Source organism: Herpailurus yagouaroundi, unplaced genomic scaffold (assembly GCF_014898765.1).
Source record: "Herpailurus yagouaroundi ecotype Mexico unplaced genomic scaffold, PumYag 163, whole genome shotgun sequence".
NCBI classification, from domain to species: domain Eukaryota; kingdom Metazoa; phylum Chordata; class Mammalia; order Carnivora; family Felidae; genus Herpailurus; species Herpailurus yagouaroundi.
In genome coordinates, this window is record NW_024412404.1 from 26,775,566 (window position 1) to 26,791,311 (window position 15,746).

The following is a 15,746-nucleotide window of genomic DNA, read 5'->3' on the forward strand; positions in this document are numbered from 1 at the left end:
GTTCTTAAAAATGATTGAGGATCTCAAAGAGATTTCCTTTATATGAACTATAGGTATCAAAGTTTACCTTATTAGAAACTAAAATTAACTTTAAGAAGTTTGTTTATTTACAAAATGATAAACCAATTACAAGTTAACATGAATAGCTTTCTTTTTAACATGAATAATGTTTTTGTGAAAGATAACTATTTTCCAGAAGAAAAATAGTATTTGTTATGAAATCACCATCTTTTAGCCTCTGGAAAATGCCTGTACATTTGTGAATGAGATTGAAAAATGTAAATGATTTGCATTTCTAGATTGACATTTGTGTCAGTGTCAAAACTTTAAAGTTGTAGTTTCCTTGTCTCAACTGGCGCAGTTTCAGAGAAGCCTGTGGTCATTTTTATCCCTGTTTCTATGTGAATTCTGGGAATTGTTCATCTTAACAGTTCCCTGTACCTCAGACTTGGGGAGTTTGCCTTGGGCATGTATAGATTAGTATTCAGCCAGAGACACAAGAGGACCCCATGATGATTTCTGGAGTTCTTTCTACTCTGAGTTATCTCCCTTCTATCTACTCCACCCTCAAGATTCTAGATACCTTTGCCTTCCTGATGTGGCTTCTCAACTCCGTGGAGCTGCTGTGCTGTGTAGTGTGGCCTGTTCCACACAGTGGTCTGGAAGGGGCCCCCAGGCAGAACGGTAGGACAGTTAGAGGGTTTACTTACTTTGTTTTCCTTTTCTTGGGAGGTTACAGACCTAATCTCTGTCCAGTGTCTGATAACAGTGTTGTATTTTCTCTACTTTTTACTTACTGAAAGTGGGTAAATCTGATGCTAGTACTCAAGCAAGCCAGACGCAGAAATCAGCTTTATTAATTTGTATTTTTAGAGCTGCTTTAAGAACTTTTTTTTTTTTTAACGTTTATTTTTGAGAGACAGAGCACAAACAGAGGAGGGGCAGAGAGAGAGGGAGACACAGATCTGAAGCAGGCTTCAGGCTATGAGCTGTCAGTACAGAGCCCAACTTGGGGCTCGAGCTGTGAGATCATGACCTGAGCCAGTGTTAGGTGCTCAACCGACTGAACCACCCAGGCACCCCAAGAATGATTGTTTTAAAAGAACTGAATCACATTTAATATAAATATTTAATATTTATAAATATCCATATTTAATATAAAATGGATAATACTGGACAATGAAATATTTTTTTCTTTAGGAAGCTCTAAATATCTGTTACCTGGGTTAAAACATACTACAGGTCCTCACCCCCCTAATCTGAAAGAACATTCCTATTTCACCTTTAGCATGCTAAAATGATGTTAAACAAAGAAGCAATCGCCGTTAGTGTATTGGAACAATTTTTTGAGCATTCCCAGACCCCAAAATAACTTCTCTCAGGCTTTTCTGATACCTTAGGACACAGCTTGCTAGTAAATGCACAGAATAATTAAGCTAATGCACACATGCTCACAGGCACAGTTCAAAGCTATGGTGGTTTGGTACTGAGATACTGAGTGTAGTTCCTGGGAAGGAACTTGGCAGTGCACTCTTCCTGCTTGGAGTGTGCACTGCCTTTATAATGGCTTGCTGCAATAGGGGCACTTGTACCCCAATGTTTATAGCAGCACTCTCAGCAATAGCCAAATTATGGAAAGAGCCTAAATGTCCATCAACTGATGAATAGATAAAAAAAATTGTGGTTTATATACACAATGGAGTATTACGTGGCAATGAGAAAGAATGAAATATGGCCCTTTGTAGCAACGTGGATGGAACTGGAGAGTGTTATGCTAAGTGAAGTAAGCCATACAGAGAAAGACAGATACCATATGGTTTCACTCTTATGTGGATCCTGAGAAACTTAACAGAAACCCATAGGGGAGGGAAGGGGGAAAAAAAAAAAAGAGGTTAGAGTGGGAGAGAGCCAAAGCATAAGAGACTGTTAAAAACTGAGAACAAACTGAGGGTTGATGGGTGGGAGGGAGGGGAGGGTGGGTGATGGGTATTGAGGAGGGCACCTGTTGGGATGAGCACTGGGTGTTATATGGAAACCAATTTGACAATAAACTTCATATATTGAAAAAAAAAATAATGGCTTGCTGCAAAACAAGTGCTGAGTGCTATCTTTTTTTTTTTTGCCTCTTTTTTGTAAAAATGGAGATCATTGGATTTCTTTTGATTAGTGAAAACAGGTACTAATGTAGGTAGGTCTTTTCTAAAAGTGAATTGGCATAATGTAAACTTTTAAAAAGCATAGATACATGTAATAGCCTCAGTAACTAATTGTAAAAAGTATAGGAGGCTTCCAGGACACCCATATTTGAAGCAAAAGATTTCAGTTTTCATTTATTTATCAAATATTATTTGGTGTTTCCTAAATACCAAAGCAGACACTCTGCTTATGCTTTCAGGATATAGAGTGAAGAAAATAAAATAAGCATTCCCTGACATCTTGGAGCTCATAGTCTAGTGGAGAATAGCATTAATCACAAAACTAAGTGAACAATTAGAACTCTGATAAATGCAGTAAAGAGAACTTGGTATCATGGAAGCGTTTAGATTGGAGAGTGAGGGAAAGCCCACCTTTCTTCTTTCTTTCTTCTGCAAACAGAAGTTTGCAGCTGAGCTGAAATCTGAGATTTGAAGGGTGTGCAGATGCTCCTCAATTGTGAGGGAAGGAAGTAGGTTGAGTAGAACTTGGACAGAGCAGGGTGGGCTGAGAGAATGCATATGCAGAAGCTATCAGGAGAGAGCCTTACATATTCCAAGGAATGAGGGAAGGCTAATATGGTGATTGAAAGGCAGAATACCATTTGCTGAGACCAGGAACACTGGAGGAAGGACCAGATTTGGTTTTTAGAAGAACTGGGTTTTGGTTGTTGAACTGGAGGTGCTTTTGGAACATCCAAATGGAAATATCATGTAGGCGGTTAGATTTGAAATCAGAAGAGAGATCAGAGTTGAAAATACACATTTGGATTGTTGGATCAAGGTGGTGACAGCTGTGGATGTGGAGTGAAATTCATCAGAGCAAAGGAATAGAAGTCCTAGCCTTTGAAGAATTTTTTTATTTTAATATCTAGGTAGAGAGAATGACTAGTTCTTAAAAGCCCAAGAAGAACTGATTTCAGCACACCAGGACAGTGAATTATTAGAGAAACTACAGTGTATTAGTTTTTTGTGGCTGATTTAACGAATCACCACAAGTTTAGTGGTTTGAACCAGTAGAAATTTATATTCTTTTATAGTTCTGGAGGTCACAAGTCTGAAATCAGTATTACTAGGCCAAAATCAAGGTGTTGGCAGAGCATGCTCCTTCTAGAGACTATTTCAGCTTCTGGTGACTGCCAGTATTTCTTAATTGTGGCCATGCCACTTCAGTCACTGCCTCTTGTGGTCACATGGCCTCCCCCTTTCTATTTAATCTCCCTCTACCTTGTAAGGATATTTATGATGGCATTTAAGGTCTATCTGGATAATCTCATCATGAAATCTCATCTGCCAAAGGTTTACCCTGAGCTGTTTTTACCTACTCAACACTGATGACACCAAATGTGTGGGATTTTTCCTCATAGCAACCAATTCTCTGATTCTCTGGACACTACATGGGTATTCTACAATTCAATACTGATACTACCAGAGTTATTGCAGACCCCACTGGTTGAAGGCCCAGTACTTCAAGATTGCCCACACCCCAGATGTCTGTTGTAAGTCTGGATCACCCCATAGTTCTGACTAAATGGCTGTAAAGTGGAGGTGGGGGGAGTCCCATAACCCCTCACCTCAGGTTTGATAATTTGCAAGAAATGACTCACAGAGATTAGAGAAGCACTTTAGCAACTATTGCTGGATTATTGTAAAGCGTGCAACTCAGGAATAGCCAGGTGGAAGAAATGCATTGGACAAGTCACAGGATGAGGAGTTTGAAGAGTTTCCATGCCCTCTCTAAGCATGTCACCTCCCAAGTACTTTAATGTGTACATCAACCTGGAAGTTCTCTAAACCCCATTGTTCAGGATTTTACTATGTAGGCACGATTGATTAAATCATTGGACGTTGGTGATTTACTCACTCTCCAGCCACTCTTCCCCTCCTTGAAGGTCAGGGGATGGAGTTGTAAGTTCCAACCCTCTAATCATGCTTTGGTCTTCCTTGCAACCAGGACACATCTTGAAGTTACCTATGGCCCTTAGCTACCAGCTAGCCATCCAGTTAGCATACAAAAGACACTGTTACCACTGCAGAGATTCCAAAGGTTTTATTTTAGGAGCTGTGTGCCAGGAATCAATACATTTTTTATTGTGTCACATTTAACAAATAAGATAACCTTCCCAGGTTCCAAGGATTAGGACCTGGTATCTTTGGGGAAGCATTTTTCAACCTTTCACACAAGAGAAGAGAATGCTTCAAGGATTCTGTTGATCAGCTATGTTAGGTCAAGTTAAATGTGAATTGACAATATTCTGTTGGTAGTCTCGGAGACCTCTTTGATGGAAGCAGAAGCCAGATTGGAGTGTTTTAAGGGTGTAGGGAGGCTGTTTAGTACCTAGAAGTTGCAAAACTTCTTGTTTGATAGCTTTTCTGTGAAGAGAAGGATGTTCTAGGATTTGGCAGGTTGAAGAGAAGGGAGAAATTTTGAAATGAATTTTGTAAAGAGTGGGAAGTAATTTTAAAAACATTGTGCACTCATTGAGGTTTATCATGAAATGATAGTTGTATCTGTCATTTTGTGTTACTTTTTTGACTTGCACTTGAGTGTGAGTATGGAGAAAGCAGATATTTGGGTTCCTCTGGGCTTGGGATTTTGCAAAACAGGAATTTAAGGTATTCCTAAGAGTTTTTTTTTAACAGGATGGAACATGGAATTTAAGTTGGCCAAAAAAGCCCAAAACCAAAAAGAATATAGTAAGAGGAGGATAGATGGGGAGAAGAAAGTTAAGGTACTAGAAGACCATTTGAGTTCAAAGATTGCTTATTACGAGGGTGGTTTATCAGTAGGCTGCCAGGAGAAGAGATTATGGTTAGAGTGGTATACATGAACTATGTTTTCTACAAGTGGGTCAGTTTCAGATGATGACTAGATCCCAGATAGTGACCATGGGAAGAGTTAGCTAGGGTTAAGTAGAGAGATAGATTGTTGTAGATGAGGATGTCAGAAAACTGAAAGAACATAGTTTTTGGACAGTGATCTCAGGGATGTTGATAATCTTTGAGGGTGATAGGGTTTAGGGTAAAGGGGAAGACTTTAACTAGGCATGAAACTCCTCAGTGAATGAGGGAGGTGCAAGGAAGCCTGGTAGATCACAGCAGTAAAGATGGGAATAGGTGTTGCAGCTGAAACATGAACTTTAAAGGAGCAAGTTTTTGTGTATATGTCTCCTAAGAGAGTTTGGGAATGATAGTAGTAGTGGGGAGCAAGCAAGATACCTATACCACCATTTGAGAAAGCATGAGTAGTGGTTTGAGGCAAGACAGGGTTTAATTGAAAGCAAACAAAGCAAATGTTTGGAAAAAAGATTGACAATATAGGGGAATTTGGAGCTGCAGATTTAGTGGCTTTATAGAAAGGTTTGGGAAGGTTAAGGAAGAGTGGAGGTCTTGGTCACAGGTCAGAGAGGTATAGAATTCCATGGAGATGATGGTGGGCATTTGGTTGGGCATTAAAAATAATTGTTTTTTGCTGAAATGAGAAAGGAGAGGCATTATGATTTTTTTCACCTTTTTCTTTGAGATGGTGGACACTGGGCCCAGTTCTCAAAATAATTGACTAAAATTGACCTAATGTGAAGGCTTCAGTTGATCTCAGTCTTAACTTGCTTCACAAGGCAAGTGTTTCAGCTTTTGTAGGCTTTTATTTCTACTGTTTTCAAGAGAAGGCAGTAGAGGTGAAGGAGCGAGAAGGGAAGGAGACAAAAGAAGGTGATGCTATCCATAAAAATATATGGAAATATGTGCTATAAATTTATTATTTACAAACCTGGATTATTTGATATGTGGGTTTGTAGTATTTTAATTCTAGAAAGATTACCCATTGAACATAGCACATGTGTATCTTCTGGTGTACCTCCAGTCACTTTCATTTAGCCAAGATACACTTAAGGAATGCAAGTTAAATAGTTGGTAATATAGAACAATGTCAGAGTAAACAATGATATTTTGACTCTAATTATGGGTTTCACCAGTGACCACAGATAATTTAAAAGCGACTATAGTTCATCACCTTTGAAAATATTACAAGGAAATATGGCCCAGATGAATTTTAGAAAGTTTAGGCTAAAAGATTTGCTTCTCTATATTCATTTTGTAAATTGCACATATTTTATGAGCTACTTTTGAGTTTACAGATTATGGTACTATTTATAACTTACTCTTTTCATTCCTAAAGAGCTCCCCCATTTAAGATTTGCCAGATTGGCCATCTGCAGTTGTTTCCCACTAGTCATTAGTTTTTCATCATGTACTTAACCAAAACAGTTCTTCTGTTCATTCCTGTGTTGGGGAGTTTCACAGCAGGCCACTGTTGGGTATTGTCTTCTTGGTGGCCATTGTCAGCGTACATTTCTTTTTTTTTTTTTTTTCTTCAACGTTTATTTATTTTTGGGACAGAGAGAGACAGAGCATGAACGGGCGAGGGGCAGAGAGAGAGGGAGACACAGAATCGGAAACAGGCTCCAGGCTCTGAGCCATCAGCCCAGAGCCTGACGCGGGGCTTGAACTCACGGACCGCGAGATCGTGACCTGGCTGAAGTCGGAGTCATCTAAACTGCATTTCTAAACTGGTAGACTGTTTATTAGGATCTCATTGTTGATATATTTTCTAGCCTCATAATGCTGTAAGATTAACCTTCCTGATTACATTCAAAATATGTTATATAGCTTCTATGAACAAGGCAATGTGTTAATTACTTTGGAAAACTTTAAAAAAAGGTAACAAAAATTTTTCTACCCTCCAAATGTCTGCAGTCCATGGAGAGGTAGCATGTATGTAAATATACCCAAATTGTGTAGTTAAATTGCTGTGAGACAGGTAAAGTTAAAATGCTGTAGAGTTCAGGAATTCTAGGTGATTGTGATATGATCGAGCTCTTTAGGAGTGAAAAGAGTAAGTTATTTTTTCCTCTCTGCCCACTGAAATCCAGATGGAGTCAGAAAACAAAAGGTTGGTAAATGCTTCCTAAAAGAAAATCACTTAAAGTGATGCGGGAAGGTTAAAGGTTAAAAATCATGAACTTTTTAAAAAAGATTATGAAGTTTTAAAGGAAAGTAAAGAATAATAATATCAGATACGTTAGAATTTGAGGAATAAACATTAACAGAACAAAACGGGCCTTTTTTATTGATAAATCATAGTGGAATACTTTGACATCCTTATCTCTGAGAGTACAATATACAGAGAATAAACAAGACCATAGGAAATAGTAGAGATTTAGATAAACTTGTCAGGGATTCCCAGTTTCATGGCTTGATCCAATATTTCTATGAATTCCCCACTTTATTTCCTTATGGTTGACTCACTCTTAACTATTGGATGCCTTCTCAATTTGGCTTGTGAGTCAGCAAGTATACAAGCCTTGGCTCTTTTTTATATTCTGCTAGAAAACCAATCCTAAATATTTTGTGAAATAAGTGAAATTACCAAATATTTGTAGCGTCAAGGGGAAGTGTATGAATGAAATAAATCAGGATCATCTCTTTGAGTTCAAAATCTGATTTTTTTTTAACACACATGCACCCTACACACCAACACACACACACACACACACACACACACATGCACACACAATATGCCCCTCTTTACCAAGCTTAACCCTGAAGAAAATATAAAAGTAAACTTAAAAGTGATGCAGTATATTGGGGCGCCTGGGTGGCGCAGTCGGTTAAGCGTCCGACTTCAGCCAGGTCACGATCTCGCGGTCCGTGAGTTCGAGCCCCGCGTCGGGCTCTGGGCTGATGGCTCAGAGCCTGGAGCCTGTTTCCGATTCTGTGTCTCCCTCTCTCTCTGCCCCTCGCCCGTTCATGCTCTGTCTCTCTCTGTCCCAAAATAAATAAACGTTGGAAAAAAAAATTAAAAAAAAAAAAAGTGATGCAGTATAGACTTCTGCTTCCAGAAAGATGGAATAGATACGCTTTTCCCTCTTCTTCCTAATAAGTACAGCTAAAACCCTAGACATTATGGATAAAACAAATGTAAGAGTCCTGAAAAGTTGAGAGAAGAAGGTAGATTGGCTTAGGACCTCAGGACCTAAATAACATGATGGTAGAAATCCTGGGTTTTCTTATTGCCTCATATATTCTAGAATGAGTGTGGAGAAGTTGGCAACCCTGAAATGTCGGGCACAGACCAATAAAACTCTGAGAAAAGTCTATCTTCTTTTTAACCAAGGACTAGAAAAGGAATAGCCTAGTGGGAGGAAAAACTTTTAGGCAATAACTGCTCGGCTCCAGCCAAATACACAGGAAAGATCACCTTGATTAGCAAAAGCCAAGTAGAGACCTAGACTTCCACTCTTCTCGGGCATAACAAGGCAACCCCTCCCCAGTGGTGTCAGTGGTGGTAATGTGGGGAACAGTGACTGTACACTTTTCCTAGCCGGGGCAGTATTGAGGATCATGAGCTCCCACCTTCAAATAGCAAGGAGTTCCTCCTTCCCTCCCTGCCCACGTGTGGTCAAGAAAAACCTGATGAATCATCTGGACTACCACCCATGCCAGGCAGTAATGAGGCTGTATTCTTTCCTCATCAGAGCATTCTTAGAGAAAGCCTGCTATAACAATATTTAAAAAGATCCAGAGTCTCATAACATAATACCCCAAATATCCAGGTTTCAATTGAAAATATATCAAGAACCAGAAATGTTTTAATTCAAATTAGAAAAGACAATTAAGACATGCCAACATCAAGACAGGATTTTAAAGCAGCACCAAGAAAATGTTTCAGCAAGCAATTGCAAACATATTGAAATAAATGAAAAAATAGAAGTTCTCAACAAAGAGTAAGTGTCAGCAACTTTGATGAAATGAACTGACTGCTCAGAAAGCACAAGCTGCCACAGCTCACACAGTATGATATAATTTGAATAGCTCTATAACTGTTAAGAAATGTTGTAATTTTAAAGAAAATTTTAAGAAAATTTGTAATTTTAAAATGAAAACTAGACCCAGATAGTTTCACTGGAGAATTCTACCAAATGCTTGAAGAATGCATACTTTTTGTACACAGTCTCTGCCAGTAAGTATAAGATGAATGAACCCTTCCTAATTCATTTTATGAAACTAGTATTAACTTTGCCACCAAAATCAAAGACATTACCAAAAAAACCCCACAAAACTGTACACCAGTATCGCTCTCATAAGAATAGGTGCAAAAAACCTTTAAACAAAATGTAAGTGAATATAATTCAGCAGTGTGTTAAAAATTATACACTGGGACCAGGTGGACGTTATTCCAGGAATGCAAGGTTGGCTCAAGTGTTTGAAAATCAGCCAGTGTTGGGGCGCCTGGGTGGCGCAGTCGGTTAAGCGTCCGACTTCAGCCAGGTCACGATCTCGCGGTCCGTGAGTTCGAGCCCTGCGTCGGGCTCTGGGCTGATGGCTCAGAACCTGGAGCCTGTTTCCGATTCTGTGTCTCCCTCTCTCTCTGTCCCTCCCCCGTTCATGCTCTGTCTGTCTCTGTCCCAAAAATAAATAAACGTTGAAAAAAAATTAAAAAAAAAAAAAAAAGAAAATCAGCCAGTGTAATCACCCATATTAACAGGATAATGAAGAAAAGTCACATGATCATATCAGTTGTTGTAGAAAAAGCATTTGACAAAGTTGAATACCATTCACTACTAAAACTTTCAGAAAATTAAGAATAGAGGGAAACTTCTTCAAATTTATAAAGAACATATAAAGAAAACATGCAGTTGATGTCATACTTGATTAAAGAAAGAATACCCGGGGCGCCTGGGTGGCGCAGTCGGTTGAGCGTCCAACTTCAGCCAGGTCACGATCTCACGGTCCGTGAGTTCGAGCCCCGCGTCAGGCTCTGGGCTGATGGCTCGGAGCCTGGAGCCTGTTTCCGATTCTGTGTCTCCCTCTCTCTCTGCCCCTCCCCCGTTCATGCTCTGTCTCTCTCTGTCCCAAAAATAAATAAACGTTGAAAAATTAAAAAAAATAAATAAAAAATAAAGAATACCCTTATTATTGGAAATAATATGTCAAGGATGTCCATTTTCACTACTCTTATTCAGCATAGTGTTCGAAGTTTCAGGCAGCACAATAAGAAGGAAAAAAAGGCATACATACAGATTGGAAAGGGAGAGAGGAAACTGTTCCTATTTGCCTGTGATATGATCACGTCTGTAGAAAATCCCAAATAATCTACAAAAAAAACCCTGTAGAACTAACAAGTGAGTTCAGCAAGATCACAGGACACAAGATTAACATACAAAAAGCAGTTTCTGTACTCCAGCAATGAACATGTAGAAACTGAAAAAAAAAAAAACAAACCAAAAATACCACTACTGGGGCACCTGGGTGGCTCAGTCAGTTGAGTGTCTGACTTCAGGTCATGATCTCATGGTTTGTGAGTTCAAGCCTGCATCAAGCTCTCTGCTGCACGGAGCCCACTTTGGATTCTCTGTCCCCCTCTCTACATCTCCCCTGTTCATGCTCTCTGTCAAAAATAAATAAAAATATTTTAAAAATACCAATACCATTTGTAATTGCTCTAAAAAATGAAATACTTACATATGAAACTAACAAAACATGTATAAAACTTGTATACTGAAAACTATAAGATGCTGATGAAAGAAATCTAAAATCTAAATTAATAGAGATACTTTGTTCATAGGTTGGAAGACTCAACAAAGTACTGAAGTCTGTTTTCCCAAAATGGCTATACAAGTTTAACAAAAGCCCTGTCAGAATTTCAGCAAGGTATTTTTGTGGGTATGGACAAAATCATCCTAAAATTTATATGGAAAGGCAAAGGAAGTAGAGTAGCTAAAACAACTTTGAAAAAGGAAGAATAAAATGGAAAGAGTTACTGTACATGATTTCAAGCCTTATTATGTAGCTAGAATAATCATGACTGGTAGTGTCAGACAGACCTATAGGTCACTGGGACAGACTAGAAACAAATCCACATAAGTAAGGTCAATTTATTTTTGGTAGATGTGTAAAAGAGAATGGAGGAAGGATAGTCTTTACAACAAATGGTGCTGGCACAACGGAGTATACATTTGGTGCTGGCAACCAAATGAACTTTAACCTAAACCTCATACATGATGCAAAACTTAACTCAAAATAGATCATAGATGTAAATCCTGCAGCCATAAATCTTCAAAAAGGAAACACAGGAAAATCTCTGAGACTTAGGACTTGGTGAAGGGTTCCTAGACATGACCCCAAAACCACAATTCATATAAGAAAAAAAAATCAATAATTTGTCCTTCACCAAAATTAAAAATATTTGCTCCATGAACGACCATGTTAAAAGGATGAAAAGACAGACTACGTAGTGGGAGAAAATGTTAGCAGCCCACCTATGTGACAAAGCACTCATAACTGAAATAAGTAAAAAATTCTTAAAGCCCAATAGTAAAAAAGCAGTCCAGTTAGACAGTGGGCAGAAGATGTGAAGAAACATTGTAATGAAGAGCATATATGGGTGGCAAATAGCATATAAAAAGATGTTCAGTACTACCAGCCATCAGCAAAATACAAATTAAGATTATGAGATATATCTACCCAACCAACAGAACCATTAAAGTAAAAAGTAGCATGTATATTGACATGAAGAGTAGCAACTAAAAGAAACAGAAGGAATAACTTTGACATATAGGGTAGGGAATTGAATAAGGAAGACTATGAAATCCTAAGAAAGAAAGAAACAGGCAAAAACAATTTACAGAATAAGCAGAAAACAAAATGATGGACATAAATCCTACTATATTTGTAAACCATGTTAAATATAAAATGGGCTAAGTCTCAATTAATTTAAGACTGGATTTTGAAATTTTTACTCTACAGTTTACAAAATAAAGTTGACAGTAAAAGGGTGGAAAGGATACATCGTGCAAATACTAGTACATATTTTTAAGTGAAAAAGCTTTACTAGAGATAAATTGCGTTGTTTCATATTAATAAAAGATACAGTTTAATACAAAAATTAATTCTAAATGTTAGATACCTCATACTGTGACCCCCAAAAATATGTAAAGCAAAAAAATGCAGAAATAATACAAGAAGGAAAAAAAGACATAAGCATAATTTTGAGAGTTTTCAGCTTTCTCTCATTGACTGATAAAGCAAGCAGACAGAATATTGACATAAAACCTTATAGCATCTTTTTAGCTATTGCATGTCTGTAGAATTTGTAGTCACATCCCTTTTTTTTCACCACTCTTATTAAGGGGAGCTTGTGCTGCCTTTTGCTCAGTCTTGCCAGAAATTCATCAATTTTTGTTAGTCTTTTTTAAAATTTTTCAATTTTTAAAATACACATAAAATTTACCATTGGTCACGTTTACTATATTTACAGTGTTGCACAACTGTATACTCTAGTATACACTACTGTATAGTTCCCAAACATTTCACTACTCCAAAAGGAGACCCTGTACGCATTAAGTAGTCACTTCTTCCCCAACTCCAGCCCGTGGCAACTTTGTATCTACTTACTGTCTCTATGGATTTGCCTGTTCTCAATATTTCTTATAAATGGAGTCATACAGTATGTGTCCATTTATGTCTGGCTTCTTTTATTACCAGTGTTTTTCAGTTCAGATCATTCATGTTGTAGCATGTATCATCACTACTTTCTTCCTTTGTATGTCAGAATAACATTCTATTGTATGTATGAACCACATCTGGTTTGTTCATTCATCAGTTGATAGACATTTGGGTTGTTTCTACTTTTGGTAACTGTGACTACTACTGCCATGAATATTTGGGTAGAAGGACCTATTTTCATTTCTTTTGCATTTATGCCCAGGAGGGGAATTGCTGGGCCATATGTTAATTAATTCTATGTTTAACTTATTGAGGTACCCACCAAACTGTTTTCCACAGCATTTGCATCATTTTACGTTTTTGCTGGCCATATACAAGGGCTAAAATTTCTCCACATCTCACCAATGCTGGTTATCATCTGTGTTTTTGTTATAGCCATCCTAGTGGATATGAAGTGCTATCTCGGGTTTTGATTTGAGTTTGCCTGATGGCCAGTCATGTTGAATATCTTTTCATGTGCTTACTGACCATTTGTATTTAATCTTTCGAGAAAGGTTTTTGCCCTTTATTTATTTATTTATTTATTTATTTATTTATTTATTTTAAGGTTTATTTATTTATTTTGAGAGAGCGAGAAAGTGTGAATCAGGGAGGGGCAGAGAGAGTGGGAGAGAGAATCCCAGGCTGGCTCCAGACTGTCAGTGCAGAGCCCAACATGGGCTTGAACCCACCAGCTGTGAGATCATGACCTGAGCCGAAGCTGGTTAACCAACTGAGGCAGTTGTCTTTTTGTTACTGAATTGTACGAGTTCTTTATGTATTCTGAATTCTGGACCTTCGTCAGATAATATGAGTTGCAAATATTTTCTCTTATTCTGCGGGTTGCCTTTCGCTTTCTGGATAATGTCCTTTGATATACGAAGTTTTTAATTTTGGTGAGGTCCGTCCAATTCATCCGTTTTTTTTTTTATTTTGTTTAGTGTGGTTTTGGGGACATATCTAAAAAATCATTGCCAAATCCATGGTTAAGATTTACTCCTCAGTTTTTCAGGAGTTTTGGCTTTTGTATTTAGGTCTCTGATACATTTTGAGCTAATTTTTTAATATGGTATAGATAAGGGTTTCATTCCTTTCCATGTTGTTATCTAGCTGTCTAGCACTGTTTGTTGAAGAGACTATTAGTGCATAGAATTATCTTGGCGTTTTGTTGAAAATCAGTTGACCATTGGTGTGTGTGTATTTCTGGACTCTATGATCTACTTGTCAGTCCTTACTCTAATACCATACTGTTTTGATTACTACAATTTTGTGGTAAATTTTAAAATCAGAACGTGTGACTCTCCCATCTTATCTTTTTATAAAAAAATTCAGCTTTTTACTGATCCCTGTAATGTTTGTTTCATTAATTTGTGCTTTCATCTTCATTATTTCTTCCTTTTACTGTACTTCTTGGACTTATTTTGATGCTCTTCTTCTAACTTTCTTGGGTTCACATTTGGCTTATTAATTTTTACTTTTCTTAAGTGTGAATTTCCTTCCATCATTATACTGCATAACTTTATCCCTCAAGTTTTAATGTGTTTTTTTCATTAATTCAGTTCCAGGTGTCACTTTCAGTAGTTTTCTGTTTATACTTTACTGTTCCATTAAGGTATTTTTAGTTTTATCATTTAAAACCTGTTACACGAGCTTTAAAGAAATGTAAACTAAAACTACATGAGATACTATTAGTTTACATTAAAAATTTTGTCAATTCCAAGAGTTGGTGTTACCATTTTGGAAAATAATTTGGTATCACCTAGTAAAGCTGAACATGTGCTTATCCTATGACCCAGCAGCTCAACTCCTTAGGTAAATACCCTAGAAAGAGCATAAGCAAATGTGTATGGGGGATATCTACAAGAATGTTCAAAGCAGTGTTTTTCATTACAGCCCCAAATCGGAAACAACCTAAATCTCCATCAGTAGTAAATTGGATAAATTGTGGTGTGTTCATGTAGTGGAATACCATTCTACAGGGACAATGAACTACAGGTACACAAACACATGCACTCTCTCTCCCTCTCCCTCTCCCTGTCTCTGTCTCTCACATATCATAGTTATAAAATCAAGTGAAAGAAGAAAAAACAATATGTGTGACTGTGATTTCTTTTATGTGAAGTTCAGTAAGAGGCAAAACTGAAAAGTATGACTGGGATAAATAACTAGATTGTGAAGCTATAAAGAAAAGCAAGGGAACGGTTCTCCAGACTTGGATAAATGGTTACCTCTTGTGGATGGCAGAGATGGCATTGGGGAGGAATTTCAAGGGACTGGCAATGAGTGGTGGTTACACTGATGTACATACACTTTATTCTTTAAGTGTGTGTATATATTTAATACACTTTTGATAAGTGATAGATTTTACAAGATGAATTCTTTCTACATTTATGCACCAGTAAATCTATATTGATGAAATGGTTTTTTTTTTTTAGAACATATAAATAACCAAAATGGGATCAGAAGAAGTGAAAGACTTGAACTGATCAATATGAAAATGATATCAAGCTGGCTACTTTTATATGTGAAATGGGAACCTGACCCACTTTTTAGAGCAGTCTGCTTTTGTATTTCCCTAACTCTCTTAGACACTACTACCTGATCAGATTACTAAAATCTCAAAAATGTCATTTCTAAAACCAATTTTTTCATCTTTCTGCGTTTCTGGTGTTGCCAGCCTCTTTATTTATTTTCGTTGACTGCCCTTACTTGACTTCTGATCACCACTGAACTTACTTTATAACGTTTTCATTTTATTCACTTTCCCAGGCTTTCCCCCTCTATTCCTAATCTCTTACTGTTACCCAGGACCTTATGTTGTTTTCAGTGCCAAAACAAGCCACTGAACATGAATCCTTTCAACTTCCACCTAGACTTAAATGTTTCCGTATTGCATATAGAATAATGCTTACCGTTTTCAAAAAGGAAATGTATTAGAGATATCACCTCTCTCCTTTTTATCTCCTTTTCAGTTTTCAAGCCACTCCACTCTACTGACATTGCTCTCTC

At 37.5% G+C, this 15,746-nt stretch overlaps 1 protein-coding gene across 5 annotated transcripts in view; it reads left to right on the plus strand.

The window, feature by feature from the left end:
- MAPK8 (mitogen-activated protein kinase 8) overlaps positions 1-15,746 on the plus strand; it is a 102,618-nt gene that overhangs the window by 21,766 nt on the left and 65,106 nt on the right. Inside the window, exon 1 of one of the 5 annotated variants that reach the window (XM_040485685.1) lies at positions 14,437-14,732. The exons of the other annotated variants lie outside the window; for them this stretch is intronic. The gene's annotated coding sequence lies outside the window, so the exon portion shown is untranslated. Of the gene's footprint in view, positions 1-14,436; positions 14,733-15,746 lie in introns of those variants that run through there. 5 annotated transcript variants of the gene reach the window in all.